This window comes from Maylandia zebra, linkage group LG7 (assembly GCF_041146795.1).
Source record: "Maylandia zebra isolate NMK-2024a linkage group LG7, Mzebra_GT3a, whole genome shotgun sequence".
Classification (NCBI taxonomy): Eukaryota; Metazoa; Chordata; class Actinopteri; order Cichliformes; family Cichlidae; genus Maylandia; species Maylandia zebra.
Genome location: NC_135173.1, coordinates 11,253,168 through 11,270,653, shown reverse-complemented (window position 1 = coordinate 11,270,653; position 17,486 = coordinate 11,253,168). Strand labels below are relative to the sequence as shown.

Here is a 17,486-nt window from a genome sequence, read left to right as displayed (position 1 = left end):
TGTAGCGCCGTACGATCCAAGCATAGTCGCTCCACTGCGGCCTTCTTTTTGCATGGATAGCATGCATTCTACGGGCATCGTGTTTAGTAAGTCTTCAGCTGTCAGACTGTCATGGCAGCAAGAACAGCAAAGGATTACAGCGAAGGTGTTTACAAAATGACGCTAGCAAATTTAGGCTTTATTTAAATGATGGAGGTAGCTTCTGGGTCTGAAGTCTGCATTTTTTTCTAATATCCAGTCTTGGGGGATATTACAAATCTGTGCTAGTGTAAGCGCCTGTATATTTGAGGTCCGCTGGTTTATTGACTAATGCTGGTGCATTCTGATAGGTTCTAACAGTATAGGCACATGGGAACAAGGTCACTGCAAATGTTAGCTGCTCTATTTATTAAGACCTAGCATGTGTAAGTTAGCAATAATGCATGCAAGAGTAGGCTAATGAGACAAAACTTGTCCTGCTTTTAGGAGGCTGGTCTAGCGGCTTGTGTTTTATATCAGATATTTTTTTAACTTCATTTGAGAGGGGCTTGAATTTATATTTTGCATCAGAGCACTTTAATCTTCCCAAGACCCATGTGAAACAATACTACACATCAGTAAAAAGAAATTATGCTTACTTGGTTACTTACTTACTTACTAGCTAAATGCAAATTACTTTGAAGGGATAATCAATGTATGCTTTTTATGATGATTTATGGCTAAAACACCTAAAAAAATACTTAGAAAGTTATTTCAACAAACCTAGATCCTTGTGAAGAATCTTAAAAAGCATACATTGTCCCAGAACAAGCTGGCAGTTTATGATTGCATAATGCAAGTGTTGCAGAAGGTACGACCTCAAGAAGACTTCCCTGGAATTCTTCAATTGAACAAAAAGACCGATTTGTTCACTTAAAAATATGTAAAGTGTTTAAAGTAACAGATAATTTGCTCATGGACACATAAAGGTATCAACAGGATACAGGTTACAGGATTCTTGATGTGTTGGTAGCACAATTTGGAAATACAAGACTGTCAAAAAAACCTTACATGCCTTAAATAAATTACACTCACCTGCCACTTTATTAGGTACACCTTATGAGGTGGTACGTGCTACTAGCAGGTTGGACCCCCTTTTGCATTCAGAACTGTCCTAAGTCTTTTTGGCATAGATTCAGCAAGGTGCTGGAAACATTTTTAGGTCCATATTGACCTGACCGCTTTATGAAGTTGCAGTATATTTGTCAGCCACACATCAGTGATGTGAATCGCCTGCTCTACAGCATCCAAAGGTGCTCTGTTGGTTTGAGATCTGGTGACCATAGAGGCCCTTTGAGTATCTCACTGTCTTGTTTAGGAAACCAGTCTGAGATGGTCTGAGCTTTGTCACATGGGAGGTTGTCCTGCTGGAAACAGCCATTAGGATAACACTGTGGTCATAAAGGTCATAATGAACATTGGTTGGCAACGATCAAGTGGACTGTGTCATTTAAATCAAACTCAGTGGGTAGTAAAGGTCGCAAAGCGTGTCAAGACAATATCCCCTGCACCATTACATTTGCAGGTGCAAATTATACCCTCATATTCCTGTTGTTAGCTAACAGAAGTGGCACCCGGTGTGGTCATCTGGTGCTGTTGGTTACCTAACAGGGCAGTCTGGCCATTGTCCTCTGACCTCTGGTACAACAAGGCATTTTTAACCTGAGAACTGCTGCTTAATGGATATTTTCTCTTCTTCTAATAATTCTTTGTAAAGCTTGGAGATGCTTGCATGGAAGAATCCCTAAATCACTAGTTTTTGAAGTACCAAGACCATGTCATGTTTAAAGTCACTAAAATTACCTTACTTCCCCATTTTAATACTTGGATTGAACTTCAGGAGGTCCTCATGATTTTAATGCACTGGGTTGCTGCCACTGATTAATAAGCTATTTATGGTAACAAGCAGTGGGACAGGTGTACCTAATGCAGTGGCCATGAGTGTAGAGCACTTGTTTATTTGTTCAACTTATACACTCACCAGGCTGTTGCTTTGCTGACTTGTCAAAGTGCCAGATTATATTGCTGATGTCTATTTAGTCCACAGCAATTGTTTTGAAGGTATAATTAAAAGATATATAAGATCTAATGTTTTTCCCCTTCAAATGCAGTGAAATTACCCATCAGTAAATTAATAAATGCAAGCAAACAAACAGAATTTTGTGTGCACACACACCTTGACCCCATCACCAGGATGTCTGATCTTAGCCAGAAATGTTGTCAACCCCAAGAAGCAATCCCGTTAGCCTCCCTCATTCTCTCTGTGTTGTTGAGTTTGCGTTTGGCTACTAAAAAGTCACTCACAAGGCTTGAGTAAGACATAGCTCACTTCTTTTGAATTCTGCCACTTGTGCCTCTCCTGCAATCCTCGGGAGAGATAAGACAGAAGCTGGAGGTTGACGTTGTGACTAGAAAAATCAATCTAGACCAAGGAGCAAGCTCATGGTAAAACTTCTCTTGATTCCTACTTTATCTGTGTGTGTTTATGTGTGCGTGTGTGTGCACGCGCACATGTGTAAGAGAAAGTGAAAGAGTAAGTCTCCCCTCTTTAGTGGGCAGGTAGGAGGATGAAAGCTTCTCTTAGATGCAGGCAGCTCAAATTTTTCTTCAGGCGGCTGCCATACCTTTACTACTCTGCTCTGTAATATCACACACATACAGACGAACGCACACACCCAGACAAACACCCGCCCACACACGTGCACACACACATGCACAAACACACACCTCTGCTTCTCTGAGGGGTTGACCTAAAAGCAGACTATTTCTATGTCTTAGCTTCCTTGTGCATCAACCAACAGAGATCTGAATGAGTGTGGTCAGGAAGCACGTAAAGGACACACAAAATCAGGTTATATGATACATAATAAATTCTTACTGTAGGCAAGGCAGGAGTACTAATACATAATTTGAACTGTAAAATTTATATCATTTATATGGGCATATATTATTTATATAACTGTGATGTTCCTGTCAAATTCTGACAGGAGATTACCTGACATGGATATTTAATTCCACGTAATTTCTATATTTTGGAGGGACATGGGGGATGACATTGATGGTGTCAATGAAAGATTTATATCAATTCTCAAAACCGTCACACATCCTTGATGTTTGTCTGTAGTGGAGAAAAAAAAAGATCCTCCTTGAATGATTTCCAGTATTCCCCTGAAAAAGCTGGAGTCCCTATAAATATAGCCTCCAAAAATTAAAGTTGATGATGATAATAATAATAATAATAATAATAATAATAATAATAATAATAATAATATCATTATTAGTAATTATATTATTGAGTCTAAAAAAAAGAGAACACTGTCATGAGATTAGTTTTGAGTACAACACTGCAAGAAGGCTGCAGATCTGGCTATGTGTTTGTTTTGAGGGTGTCTTGGTGTAAACGCATGCTTATGGATGTGTGTTGTTGAGTTTAAAATTGTATATTTATGGAGCTAGAACTCTAAGAGTTCCTCCAATGCACTCCTTTGAAACCATGCTTTGTTATAATTGGCAGCTCTTGAGGTCAACTTCCCAGAAATGTGTCAAACAATATCTCCCAGCACTTTTACACTATCTCATGGTGTCCGCTGAAATTGAATGTTTGCTTCATTATAACCTCTTGGAAAGTTCCCAAACCCAGCTTCCTTTCTCAAGAGCAACTGTGCAAGTGGAACACACACTGTGTAACAGAAAATCTTTTTGTCCCCTTTTCCATTACTGAAAATGTTTCCAAGGAGGTTAAAGTACAGGACAATAAGCCTTGGGTTTTTCATGCAGAGCAGTGACAGAGGCTGTATTAAAAATACTTATTTAAAACGCTGAGTAGTTTTGACCCCAGCTTGTTTTTTTGGTGTGGCAGGAAAACAAACTGGTACTAATCTTTATAGAGAATGAACTAACTCTCACTACTGCTACATCACAAAACACACCCTTTGCCACATTAGTGGTTAACAGCTTTTTTCCTTTCTTTCTTCTGTACTGCATGGTGCCATTCTTTGGGAATGTAACATTTCTCCAAAGACATACTTTGACATTTGAGGATTGATTGTAAAGTAAAAGTGAAATCCAATCAGTTGCATTGTACATCCAGTGTGCCCTTCGCCTGGATGGAATGTCATGAAATTGGCACATCGAAATGTGACGAAGACTGTTGATTAAATTTTTGTTTCTGAATGATTAAACCCCTAATTAGGCCCATGAAAGTGCACATCAAAATGCTGTCTATCCCATCTGCTCCATATTTAAGCATGACCAAACAAAACAAACAAACAAAAGTATCATTTGACACCAAACTAAGTCCAAGGTAACAAACTTACCAAACTACTACCAACACACATTTTACTTGTTTATTCTTGAGAAATAAGATGCACCCGCACAAAATTTAAAGCAAACATTTTTTTGGTTTGTTGTGGTTTGTTGCTATCTGCACTATGTGCTGCTATGTGCTGTGACTTTAAGCAAGGGAGAATCTGCCCAAACAAACAAACAAACAAACAAACAAACAAAAATAAACAGGATGTCTGCTTCCTGTAAAACCACGACTTCTTTTTTACAGTTAATTCACAGACTGACATGCAGACATCTACCTTTGCATTAGATAGGCACACACAGCTATTAACTGCCTTACCTGAATTGAAAAGGATGGGAGAAGACACCAGCTGGCACATAGCAACATCATCAAAGAGCCCTATTAGAGAGATATGGGGGGGATACTTGAGGTGAGTAAAGAACAGGCAGAAAATAACAGCACTGTTGACTAAAAAGAGAGAGCAGGAAGACTACTGACCCTTCTCCTTGGGAGCTATGATGCAGAGTAACATCTGACAGACAACCCTATTTCACCTCTGACCCTGCTCAAGTCAAACCACACTCCTCTTTTGCTTCTCATGTTACATCCTCTGGTTGCTCCAAAGCAGCTTCCCTGCATCCCTTCCTCCACCCCCCTCCTTTGCTGGTGCTCCACTCTTCCTATTTATTTCCACCTCCCTTACACCCACCACAGCCCTCACTCTCTCCCTAACAGGCAGGGCTGCTGTGGATGACACGTATCCAGCTGAGAGCAGCCATGCAGGGTCGATGGACCATGGTACGCTGAGAGGAGAGATAGCCCCACAACCTGTGTGTTTCCACTGACTGTGTGTGTGTGTGTGTATGTGCCTGTTTATCTGACTATTACAGATCTGACAGAACTGAAAGCTGCTCCAATGACATGAATCTCACAGTATGAGAAGACACTGTATGTATGTGTGTGTGTGTGTGTGTGTGTGTGTGAGGTCTTTCTTTCTTTCCTTTTTAAGAGAAAGAGAATGGATGTAGCATCAGAAGCTTTGCTGCTGTGTGCTGAACAACAGACCCCTTTAAAGACGGTGCACACTGTCAGAGCTTTATCAGTTAATTCATCAGTGGCTTTGTGTGTTTCAGCCTCCTTCCATCTCTTTCTCCTTTCTCATTCTTATCTTTTAAGGCCAAGTAAGAACAGTGGTACTTACAACTGTTAAGTGAATGTGAATTCAAGGTATATGAATTGTTAAAGACGGAGTACGGTGTAGCCTTTTCAAATTGTGTGAAAAGTGTACTTTTTATTTTCCCACTCACAAAACAATGACCTGCGTGTGTGTGTGTGTGCGCGCGCATGCGTGCGTGCGTGTACATATGAGTGTAGAACTGGTGTCCTAGACTTCTGACAGTGTAACGGGTGCAATGGGCTGTGACCATTAATTATTTACAAAGTGCGTTTTAGGCAGGAAAGGCTGATGATCCATAAATAGGACAGAAACATCTCACAAAATACAACAACCAAACAACGAGCAAGACATGATGCACAACCCTCCAACCCTTTAGTATTAGCGCATAAATCTACATGTTTTTTTTTTAAAAAAAAGTCTTATAAATAAGTTCTTAAAAATTTTTACTTGCATTTTATAGCTCTGCTTATTATGCCATCTTTTATTACCATTTACCAGTTAAAATCAATAATCAGGTACTGAACTCGGCCTTTCCTGTATTGATCAATCGGTATATTTCTGACCTCCATTAGGGTCCAAGGTTAAAGGTGGTATCATGTTAGACATGACATAGAAATGGACCTTAGAGAATTGCAAATATTAACCACACACCCTCTGAACTCTGGTTTCTCATAATAGAATGATCCTCCTTCTGTTACATACTTGAAAGTAAATTTGAAATGAAAATAGGTTTAACCCGTATAGAGCACGTTTAGAGCTACACAGGCTAGACTCTGCTCTCATGTGCAGTGGGTACTCCAAAAGGATCCTCTACTAAAAGAGCTTTTAACCTTCGAGCACCACAAAAAGTCTGCAGTGGGAGTACTTAGCGCTCTGTTTTTTGTAAGTTGCGGTACAGCGAGACCTCCAAAATGGTTTGAACTTAACCATGAAAATGCATTAAGTGACAGAAATTGTATTAATAGTTTTAATTTCATTTCAACTCCGCTTTGTTCGAGTCTCGTGTCAAGTTACAATGTTAAACAAGGTGTTCAAACATATAAAATATGCACATTTGTCTCTGTTTTTCCTCTGTTTTATCACCGTAACTCCAACATGTTTGAGTTGTTGACAGCTGATGGCAAAGAAAGAGCAACGTCACCCAACATCTGAGAAACTTTTACATTTAATTGACAAAAATAACACAAAAACAATTTAGAAATTATTCTACATTGTGTTGAAAATCGATTAATATTTTATCCTTTCCCACTAAGTTTCAGTCAGATGTCTCTGCATGTGTGCATTCCCTGGGTTTTGTGATCTCCAGCACGTCTGACTGCATGATTTAAACATTAAAGAATGTCTGTTCAACCTAAAAACAGAAAAGGGTGGCGAAATGTGTGAAAGCATCCATCAGACCTGCAGTTTATCACTATAGAAGGCAGTGGACCTGTCAGAAGTAGAATTACTCCTCAGTGGATTGCATCTATCAACTTAACTGTCATGTAATGACCCTGTGAGACATCATGACGCATCAGTCTAACTCACCATGGCACAGATCTTGTGGTACCCTACTTAATTCATGTTCACACAGCTTGCAACTCTGTCCTCAGCATGGTCGATACATGAGGTGCACAGAGCTTTAATAGACAGGTAGAGAGTAATGGAGTGTTGACCACAGTATAAGCTATCTGAGGCTGTTAGAAGAGTACATTTAATTGAGTTGGACAGAGACAAAAGCCTTTCAGATAGGACCAAATGTTGGTTGGCTTTGCTTGATTTCGGTTAGGTGGTTATGTGCAAAAACCAATTACATTCCTCACTAATTATTAGAATTTAAATTATGTACTAAGTTTATGATTTGCCCTCCCACATTAGCCCTGGAATCCTCATCACTGTAATTGTAAAATTCATTGTTCCCACATCAGCACAAAAAGTTCAGTCGACTGAATTTAAACAGGAAGTCTTTATTTAACTATATTAAAAAGCTCAGTTTCGTCTTTCTGACTTGTGAATATTATAATAATGTTTATGTTTTAAAGCAAGGGAGGATTTTATTTTTACTTTTTTACTATGAGTGACTATCAATATCAAACAAGACAAAAAAAACCCCCAAAACAAATGCATACCCACTAAAAGCGTATATGCACAAATGTATATAAATAAGACCTGAAGTGAGAATTTTTAAGTACTTAGTGCAACATTAAGTTTATTGGGTCATATGTGAGAAATTATAAAAGCTATAAAACAAGCTGACTTTTAGGCAACAACCATAAAGCATACGCACACAGACCACTTTAGGTACACCTTGCTCCTTGTGGTCTTGGATCCCCTTTGGCTTGCAAAACAGCCTTAATTTGGTGCTGGAAACATTCCTCTGAGATTTTCATCCAGCAGAGATCAAGACTCATCATATCAGGCAACATTTTTTATTTAATTTTGGTGCGCCCATGCAAATTAAAGCCTCAGTTCTTAGCTGACAGGAGCGGTATCCGGTGAAGTCTTCTGCTGCTGTAGCTCATCTGCTTTAAGGATCGATACGTTGTGTGGTCAGAGAGGCATTTCTGTGTAGCTTGGTTTCAGTTAGAAGTTATATGAGTTGCTGTTGCTGTCCTATCAGCTCAGCACAGTCTGGCCATTCTCCTCTGACCTCTAGCATCAACAAGGCATTTTCATCACAAGAACTGCTGCTCACTGGATAGTTTTTCTTTTCTTTGTAAAACCTAGAGATGGTTATGTGGGAAAATCCCAGTCTGGCACCAACAACCATGCCTCATTCAACTCACTTAACTCACTTTTCTTTCCCATGCTGACGCTTGGTTTGAACTTCACTATGTCATCTTGACTAAGCCCACATGCCTAAATGCTTTGCATTGCTGCCATGTTATTGCCTGATTGGATATTGTGTCTGCATTCACGAGTGGCTGAAGAGGTGTACCTAATGAAGTGGCTGCCACTGTTGTAATACTTGTTTTCAGTCGTTGTGCTTTGCAGAAGACATTTATCTAATACATTTAAAATTAAATCTAAATTCACAATTGTCCAAAGGACATTTTCAACTTATGGCACTATGCTGTACCTACTATTATTTATTGATAACTTCACAATGACATTCACAGCTCTCATGCAGTTCCCAGGTGTGTGCCAGATGCCCGCACAGCAGTGAGCAAGGAAACGCTGAGTGGTCGGATAGAGAGAGTTTGACTTGAGCAATATGGGTGAATACTGTATGAACAATGTAGTTACTATACCTGATGCAACAGGGGAGGAAAGGTTACTATGGCTGTAATGTGACCAAGACCTGAGACGCTTTACAGTACTGGACAATTCTGTGTGTGACAGGAAGTTTTGCCTGGTTATGACATAAAAAATGAAAGCAGAACCACTTGGTATTTCACGCAGTAGTCATTTACCTATCCCAGTTTATAAAACACTGCTGACCAGTGACATGAGATAAAGAAGAAAACTGACACTGTGTGTGCTCCTCACAGGTTTAGTTAAAACAGGGATAAAGCCGTTAGCTGAATGCCCTCCATTTTAAATCACATATTCACAGACAGAAGTAATAAAAAACTCAGTTGCATGCCACTATCACACTACCAAAGGGAATATAAAACACTAACATTAACATACATAATGACTTGTACTGCTGTTTTTCCATTTTCAAATTGCCCATTCCAAACACTAACCCAGTTCTGGATCTTCATCTTGTTATTACGCTGTGTATTATCAGCTATCAGTTAAAACAACCTTTAATTGGCATCAGATGAAAAAGGTTGTAATCCAGCAATAAAACATCTGGAAATGTCACGACATCTGCACCATGTAACTTTTGTTTTGTATCGATAGCCGCTATTGCATGACCAGGAAGCCACCCCTCACTATGCATTTCACACATTCTCTCACACACACAGTTTCCCTGCTCAAGATCATAATTTATTAACAAGTCTGATCTCTCTCTGAGACACACCATCACAGCTGTACATCCCACTGCCCTTTCGCTCACTGCCTCATCCCCTGCGCGTATGTATGCATGTGTGCATGTAGTGAAAAAGGGATGTCAGTGCACGCAGTGTATACACGTGGATGCTGGTAAGTGTGTGCGCAGCTCAGTGTATGCTGTGACTGTAGTTAATGATGAGTGGTGAGCTGTGGGAAGCAGGAGTGATTTCCAAACACTTCCCTGTTTCCTCACTGGAGCATAACAGTGAAAGGATCATGTTGAGCACAGCAACAGTGTTTCTATAAAGAAAAAAATGATAAAACTGGAAAGACCTTCAAAGAAAGAACTTCAGGAGGCCTCCGAGAATGGATGAAGGACCTATTTTTTGTGTTAATGACTACTCCCTACATGGAATCACTAAAAACAGCAATTATCCTCAAAATGAAACCATTTAACAAAAAAACAAAAACAAAACCCCAAAATGATACATGCTAGAAAACCAGAATCTTTATACAAATATGCCAGTGTAACTTTTTCTCTATGATGCCTTCTCCTGCTTTCTAGGATTCCTTAATTTAGGTCACTGTTATAAGCATTATGTCCCATCACTTTTATTGGTCAATAACCGTCTTACAGACAAAAAATATGCCAAATAAATATTTTGTAAAATTTCGACATGCTGGCTTTTGGAAGTCAAGGACTGATATTCAAATTATCAGTCCTTGGTACAGCCAAACTCCTAAATATCATGTTTAAACAACAACAACAAGACAATCAAGTAGGTGAAGCCAGACGTCGATGTGGCAAGTTGGCAATGTGCAGATTTAAAAGTGGGGAAACTAGAGATCTATTCATTTGGAACAAACTTCCATGTGTGTTTTTGTTTGTTTGTTTCTGTGATGAAGCTGCCATGAAAGTGATAGTGCTGTCTTATTATGATGGTATAGTACATAAAGCTGAATGCAAATATGGCTTCATGGAATGATACCTACTTTAACAAAATATCGGGCTGATGGTGAGCAGCAAATTATTGCATTTAATTACTTCAATAGACACTCGCTTATTCTTTTAATGCGTGGTGATGCCACTGGTTGGTCATAAATTCATCCCATAGGGACAAATAGCCATTCATACTTATAGCAACTTAGAGGCAGCTGTTAACCTACATGTCCATGCAGGATAACACACATGGAGCAGACTGACAAGCAGAAGCAGAACATAGTTCATGTCCATATTTGTTCATCAAAGTGGTTCATTTGTTTTTTGCATGAAACAAGTCACTGTCATTTTTAACCTACCTGTCTGCTTACTGTGTTAGACTCGTCTTGGCTTTACACTGAGATTAGATTCCATGTTTTCATCCCCTCATCTTCAGTGTTGATGAACACAAGAAACCAGAAAGAGAAAGAACAGAACAAAAGAGGAAAAGTCATGATTTCACATCAGTATAACAATTGTGAAAATACAATCTCGTGTGATGTTAATTTCATTTATGCCTTGTAGGTATGAGACTGCCTATAAAGACTTCGAGTCAGGAAGAAAATGAATTCAGCACCAAGGACAGCGGCATAAAAAAGCACTCTGCTGTCCTCAGAAACACCTGAGCGTCAAAAGTATGGAGACACTGTTGACCAGTTTAAATGAATATTACTGTAAAGCAGGAGCAAAAGCTGGTAATTGACTGTCAGTGGCAGCTTTTTCTATGCTTGAGTTTTAGTGACGTATGCTTCATCAAACATTTTAACAGGAAAATATCCTTCTAAAAAATGTAGCATACAAACGATATTTTTAACATACGCACAAACGATTAAATAAAGAAATTATTTAAAATTATTTATATTCCAGTTAGTCACACTTAATCCTCTTCACTGGAGCGCCACACATCTCAGCAAAATTTCAAATGATAATTATATAATGTGATTGTTTCAAATAGTTCTAAATCATGCAAAAATATTTGTATATTTTCATCCTTGTCTATTAAATTTTGCTCAGTTTTGATAGTTCTTTAAATGTTCTCATCCTTTTATATTCAGTAAAATTATGTTCCATTTTTAACTGGCTAGGACATTAGTCACATAGATAAATAAAGAAATAAATAACACTACATGGAATATCCATATTGCTTTCTAAAATTTTAATTGAATATAACAAAAATATAGATAATGTCTTAAAAACACTCTTGGAGCAAAATTCCCCTTTTCCTCTCTCCTTTTTTTCTCAGCAGTTAATGTACATCCTACTATTGGTAACATATAGTCACCAACTTATGATTAAACACACCTCCGTCTCAGCTGTCATGCACAATCCTGTCAAGCTGTTGAGCAGGTGCATTTCAGGATGTTAGAGCTCCCCACAGCACATATGGCTATAGCTGCAGAAAAGAGGTCATGATAAAGGTGACGTTCTAAAAATTTCTATGAGTACTGTGTTATATTTCTAATACACAAGTCGCTTTTGGATTTAACTGCTATTAACTGCCACTGTGCCCCATGAATAATAAAACTTTTTAAATGTCCTATAAAAGCTTAAAGAACTGACTACAACATAAATTCTCACCATAATCTCTCATTTATGGCTCTAGAAAAGGGACTTTGGCTAATCTCCTGACACTGAAGAACGCACATAAATACATTTACACATAAGCATGTAAACACAAGTTAAAGTCTTAACATGTCACTACATCCCCACCTATAGTTGTCATCCTTGCACGCACATGCAGAGAGTTAATGATGTGCAAACTCTCTGTACAATTGTTAAATTAAACTTAGTTATGCAACAAGTTTCACAAAGAATTTACACTGATGTTGCTTTATATCAATAAGGACATCCCAGCCTAGTTAATCAAACATTACATTTTTACAATATACATAAAAACCATAATCATAGAAACATGAATATTTTATATTCATATATATTATTCTGAAAAAGCATGTAGCTGTCATTTTACACAAGCAATGATAACATGTTCACATTGAGCAAATACACTCTTATCTAACTGAGCAACATAGTTAATTTAAAAATTCTCATTGCTTATTATTTAGTAACCTAATCATTTTGATATCGCATTCCTAATAGAGCTAAAAAAAAACAAACACAGTATATGATTATCACAGATGGACATTTTATCATGGTTTGGTAAAATTATATATCACCTAGTAGTTCCCAATTCAATACAGTAACTCCAGTATAACAGAAACATTATTTTATCCTTATCTGCTGCATATCATTCTAGTAAAATATGACAATTTTGGTTAAAATTGATTAAGAATAATCAAAAGTCTTTCACTGACTATTCAACACATTGATGCATGTTTCAGCATGGGTCGTGTGGGGCAGGAATGATATCTGTTCTGAAGTGTGTCCAAAATGCACACCAGTAAGAATTAAACACAAAAATACACACACCTAAAATGCATTGTTTTTGTTTTTATGTTTGTTTTTAAAAGACAGCACATTATAGACCCTTAATATATTAAAGCTAATTACAACCTCTCTCTCGGGGCTTATAAAAATGCACCTGCTCTACATGAATTCCGACACGGGCCATGATTTTTCACTGTTTATAAAACTGTAATTTGCAGTTGTTTTTCTAGTAGAGTGCAGAAGATTTTTTTTTTTTTTTTTTAAAGGCCAGTAATAACATGTGGGTTTGGCTATATGAATCAATATGTTTATCCAGTTATCCTCTAAGTTCTGTTACCCCTCTACGCTTGTTAGTGAGAAATATAACATTGCTAGTTAAAGCCAGTATAGCTCATAGACAGCAACTAATGTGGACATTCCCATTTTGCTTGTTATACCTTCAGTGCAGGTCCACTTGCCTTTCCTCTAGCGCAAGGTGTGAAGTGGATCCTTAGATGCAAACGGAAAGTAACATTGATAAACAATAACCAGATCCAGATATCGGATCCACCTGTATGCCTCTTTTCAAAGACTACCCGCCCACCCTTCCCCGGGAAGCCTAAAGCCAAGGGACATGCCTCAGTGCGGTTTGTCTGAACCCAAATAACTTCTCCGCGCGGAGTGAAATACGCAACTGCAGATAGTCTTTGTTTCACCTTCTGTATCTTTATCGTGCATCTGCTGCAGAGATTAGCAACCATTTTCCCCCCGCTGACACAACCCAGAATTACTGAACGTGACTGAAAGGAAACAACAAGCACGTTTATGCAGTACAACTGGCTTTTTAAATCCTGCGCAAAGTTCAAAGCAAATTGTTCCCTACAGTAGGATTGGCTGACGCGCGCTTGAACGCTCCCGGACTGTCAATTCTTTCACTGCACTCTGACAACCACTGCCTACCAGTCAGGAATGTGTGAGATTTGACCTACCTTGACGGCTTCGATCCTTGAAAGGTTGCGCACAAATCTCAAGCTGCTGGAAGTTTGACTTAGTCTACTCCTGATCCCTCGGAGGAGTCGCACTGAGAGAGAGGATGGGCGCCACTGCTCTGCGCGCCAGCTCCGTGGCTGTGTGTGTGTGTGTGCCCGTGAGCGCGCGTGCACGAGTGAGGAGAGAGTAAGTGAGAGAGAGAGCGAGAGAGCGAGAGAGAAACAACAGACGAGCAGAGCTGAAGCCCCTTGCCAAAGGATGCTTCAGTCTCCTAGCAACAACAATCGATCTGGCAAGGAGACATTTTTATTGGATAAAAAGAAAACTTAGCCACTCACCCCCCCCCTTAGCACATGTTTACCACTCAGAACAACAACTCCAGCTTCAGTGAGTGAAGATAGAGAGTGAGAGAGTGAGAAGAGAGGTGTGTGTATATGTGTGTGCTGCTCCAAAATAGATGTTTTATGTGTATAAAGGTGCAGAGTGACACAGAATTTGTTCGCATTCATCTGTCCTTGTAGCCCGGCTCAAAACACATAAGCAGTGGTGTATATATAAAAATCCTTACCCCTTTTTTAAATTTTATGGAGGCTCTATTATGTTTAAAACACATTATTACAGTCAATTTTGTCAGCATGAAGAACAGCACTAAACATGCAGCCCATGCTTCAGCTAGCTCAGGCATATTAGAAGAGAAGGGCATCCAACCCCGGAGATGTGACTAGAAGTTTACATCATGCGTCACACTAACAGGATGCATGATATTTTTCACAAGTTAGGTGTCAGTCTCTCTTACCTGTGTATTTCCCATCAGGAGAACAACAGAAGGTGGCATTCAGTAGTGTGTGTGTAGGTATAGGTGTGTGTTTATGTGTACACAGGTACGCATCTGAGTATCTGTACTAGTACGATTATGCATATGGAGTCATTAGAATGCAAATATGCAAGTGCGCAGCCCCTATTGAACAGAACATACTCTTCACGCATGATTGAGTAACACAGCGTCCTCTTTCTCTACTCAACACCAATACACACAGAAATACGTAGTACAATGCACACAGACACACACTCGAACACAAGCACTCATTCGACTAAATCTTGATTTTGTATTGTAAAGTTAGTCAAGTGCATAGAGATAGCCTGTCTGAGGGCTTGCTCAGAGCTGTTTGTGATTGCAGCTAAAGGCCACAGCATATTGTTTTGCCTGTTTTATATGGAGATTTATGACATGAAAGTTTCTAACTAGCTTGGCCGTTTTTCCATACATGCAATGCATGATGCTACCTGGCATCAGAAAACTGTGAGATTAAGCTTTAGTTGAGAAGAGATTTCTTAGTTAACTGAAGAAGAAAGGGTAAGAGCATCCACTTCACACCTCTGTGAAACACACATGCATGGGAAAGAGGTGGGAAATGCACACACTCTCACTTGTGCCCAGTGTCAGTCACAGCTTTCTCGGACTTCCATTCCTCATCCCTGTCGTTCCAGCTCGGAGATGCTGGCTACTCTAATAAAGGCCTCATTGTCTGGATGGCATGCATATATGCAAAAAGCCTAGAAAGCCAGCTTTGTCCCATAAGGGTCACTCAGCTTGAGAGCTTTGTGCCAGGCCTTTCCCCACAGACAGCAGAGTCAAAAAGAAAGAAAGAATGAAAAAAGAAAGAAAAAAGAAAGAAAGAAATAGAGAGAGGAAGAGAGCAACACAGAGAGAGAGAGAGAGAGAGAGAGAGAGAGAGAGAGAGAGAGAGAGAGAGAGAGAGAGAGAAATGAATGAGATAGATGGCAAATGTGGACATCCTGAACGTCACTGTATGAAACTACCTCATACTGTTATGTGTATTTGTAGAGGAATTTAACATTTTGCCTTATCATGGTGAATTGCTCCAGCTCATGCAGCAGGAAATGGCTCTGCTGGGATTATGTTTCCTTCTTCTTTGATTCCCCACAGATTGTTTGTGTCCATGCGCTAATAGAATTAACCATGCTTCATTTCCCATGGTCTTCTGTCCTTTCTTGGCCTCGTGATGGATGGAGCTTCACACAGAGGAGCGAGTGTGCTTAGAAGTGTGCCCAGTGTTGGTCAGACAACCGGTCTAGTTATAACCACAAGCGTCCATTTGCTTTGGTCAGTGTGGTCACTTGTGATGTTGCCAAGTGGACAAAAGAACTCATAGAAACATAAAGCTTGAGGCGATTAGGGAAATTTCTGTCTGACATAAAAGAAGTATATTTTTTAAATTGAGTCTTATGGTTAGTGTTGTTAAGTGCTGTTGTTTATTCAGATGTGTCGCTGCAAACCTAAGCATGTTGCCATGTTCTTTGTAGAGAGAAGAGGCTTCAAACAAGGCTAACTGTACAAATACTGACTGTATCATTTAACATGCCGCGATGTCCACTCTCGGGAAGATAGGCAGCTGTCTAAAATGTTTTCTGCTTGAAAAACATGAATAATTGTGAGTAATTATAAATGAACAATATAATAATAAGAAAAAGTAAATAATCTCTGTTAATGTAGAGTGATGGAGTTCAATTTGTTTGGAGGCCTCATAACAGTTCCCAGATTGATAGGCAACTTAGTTTTTCACACATTACACCTTTACACATATTGGCTTAGATTGTATTAATAAACAATGACATGATATTGTTCAGATGAGGTTGTCTGTACCTGATGTTGCAATTTTAGGACCTGGTAAGTTCTCATATATGAAACCCTAAAAATGTAGACATTCTTTTACACATGACTACAGTTCACATTTTTTGTAAACATGCATTGCAAAAAAAACAACCAAAACCCTGTAACCCAGGTTTTTTGTTCGGTTTGAATACTTCCTTGATAACATTCTCTTCTCTTGCTAAGGCCCCATTCAAAAGACTGGAATGGTCTGTTCAGAATAGCGTAGATGCTGTCACAGTCGCTACTCCACAAAAGTCTGCCAGTGTGTAGCTGGCATACGAACACAATGTTCATATTTGGAAATTAAGACGCATATCAAATTTGCCCTAAATTTGTTTTAGATGAATAGATAATAATGTGTGTGTTTGGGATTGTGTATCAAATGGTTAATGTTGTTTTTGGCTGTTTATGGCTCCTAACAGGGGGTTGGGCTCTAATTATCCTGGTTACAGAGGCATGGCCAACAGACTGTGGGCCAAAAACATTTCACAGGACGTGCACTGACCTGTCTCGTGTTCGTCTGCTCATCAGTCACCCCCCTTCACACACACATACACGCAAAAAAACTTTGTACTGAATACTTTGTCACTGAACAGTGACTCACCTGGCACAGCCTCAGTCTGCCATGTTTTACATCTAAACATTATTTGCTGCTATGCAAATATGCAAATTTCTAGTAGAGAAAAAAAAGAGTGAAGAGCAAAAACAAGAATTCTAATCTGTGTTTCTATTTCCCACTGTTTTTCTCATTCTCATTGTGTTTTATGGTTTATTGCTTTCTAATGCTATTAGAATACCAAGGTCCCCTGGTTTGCTGGTTGCCAGGTTTACAGTACAACCTACCCCAGAGCCCATCCTGGCATCCATGGTGATCAATATAATTGGGGATTGAACCGAGAACTGGCTTTTATAGGGAACTGGTTCCTGTTAGTTGAATCACTTGTAATACTTCGTTTGCTTGCCTATCAGTTCCACTTATCCGCTGAACTTGCGCTACAATCAGCTGATTTCAGTTTTTGTGCAGGCGAGGAAATTAGTGGCGCAGGTTACAGTGTGGATTTATTTTTTATTTTTA

At 39.1% G+C, this 17,486-nt stretch overlaps 1 protein-coding gene across 3 annotated transcripts in view; it reads right to left on the bottom strand.

Moving 5' to 3' along the window:
- grm3 (glutamate receptor, metabotropic 3) overlaps positions 1-13,984 on the bottom strand; it is a 40,652-nt gene extending 26,668 nt beyond the window's left edge. The window contains exons 1-4 of one of the 3 annotated variants that reach the window (XM_076885735.1): positions 13,737-13,984; positions 11,686-11,776; positions 10,704-10,774; positions 4,646-4,705 (exon numbers count right to left, since the gene is read on the bottom strand). The gene's annotated coding sequence lies outside the window, so the exon portion shown is untranslated. The remainder of the gene's footprint in view (positions 1-4,645; positions 4,706-10,703; positions 10,775-11,685; positions 11,777-13,736) is intronic. The other 2 variants (XM_023152450.3, XM_004553290.5) reach the window with 2 other exon arrangements.
- Between the last annotated feature and the right edge of the window lie 3,502 nt (positions 13,985-17,486).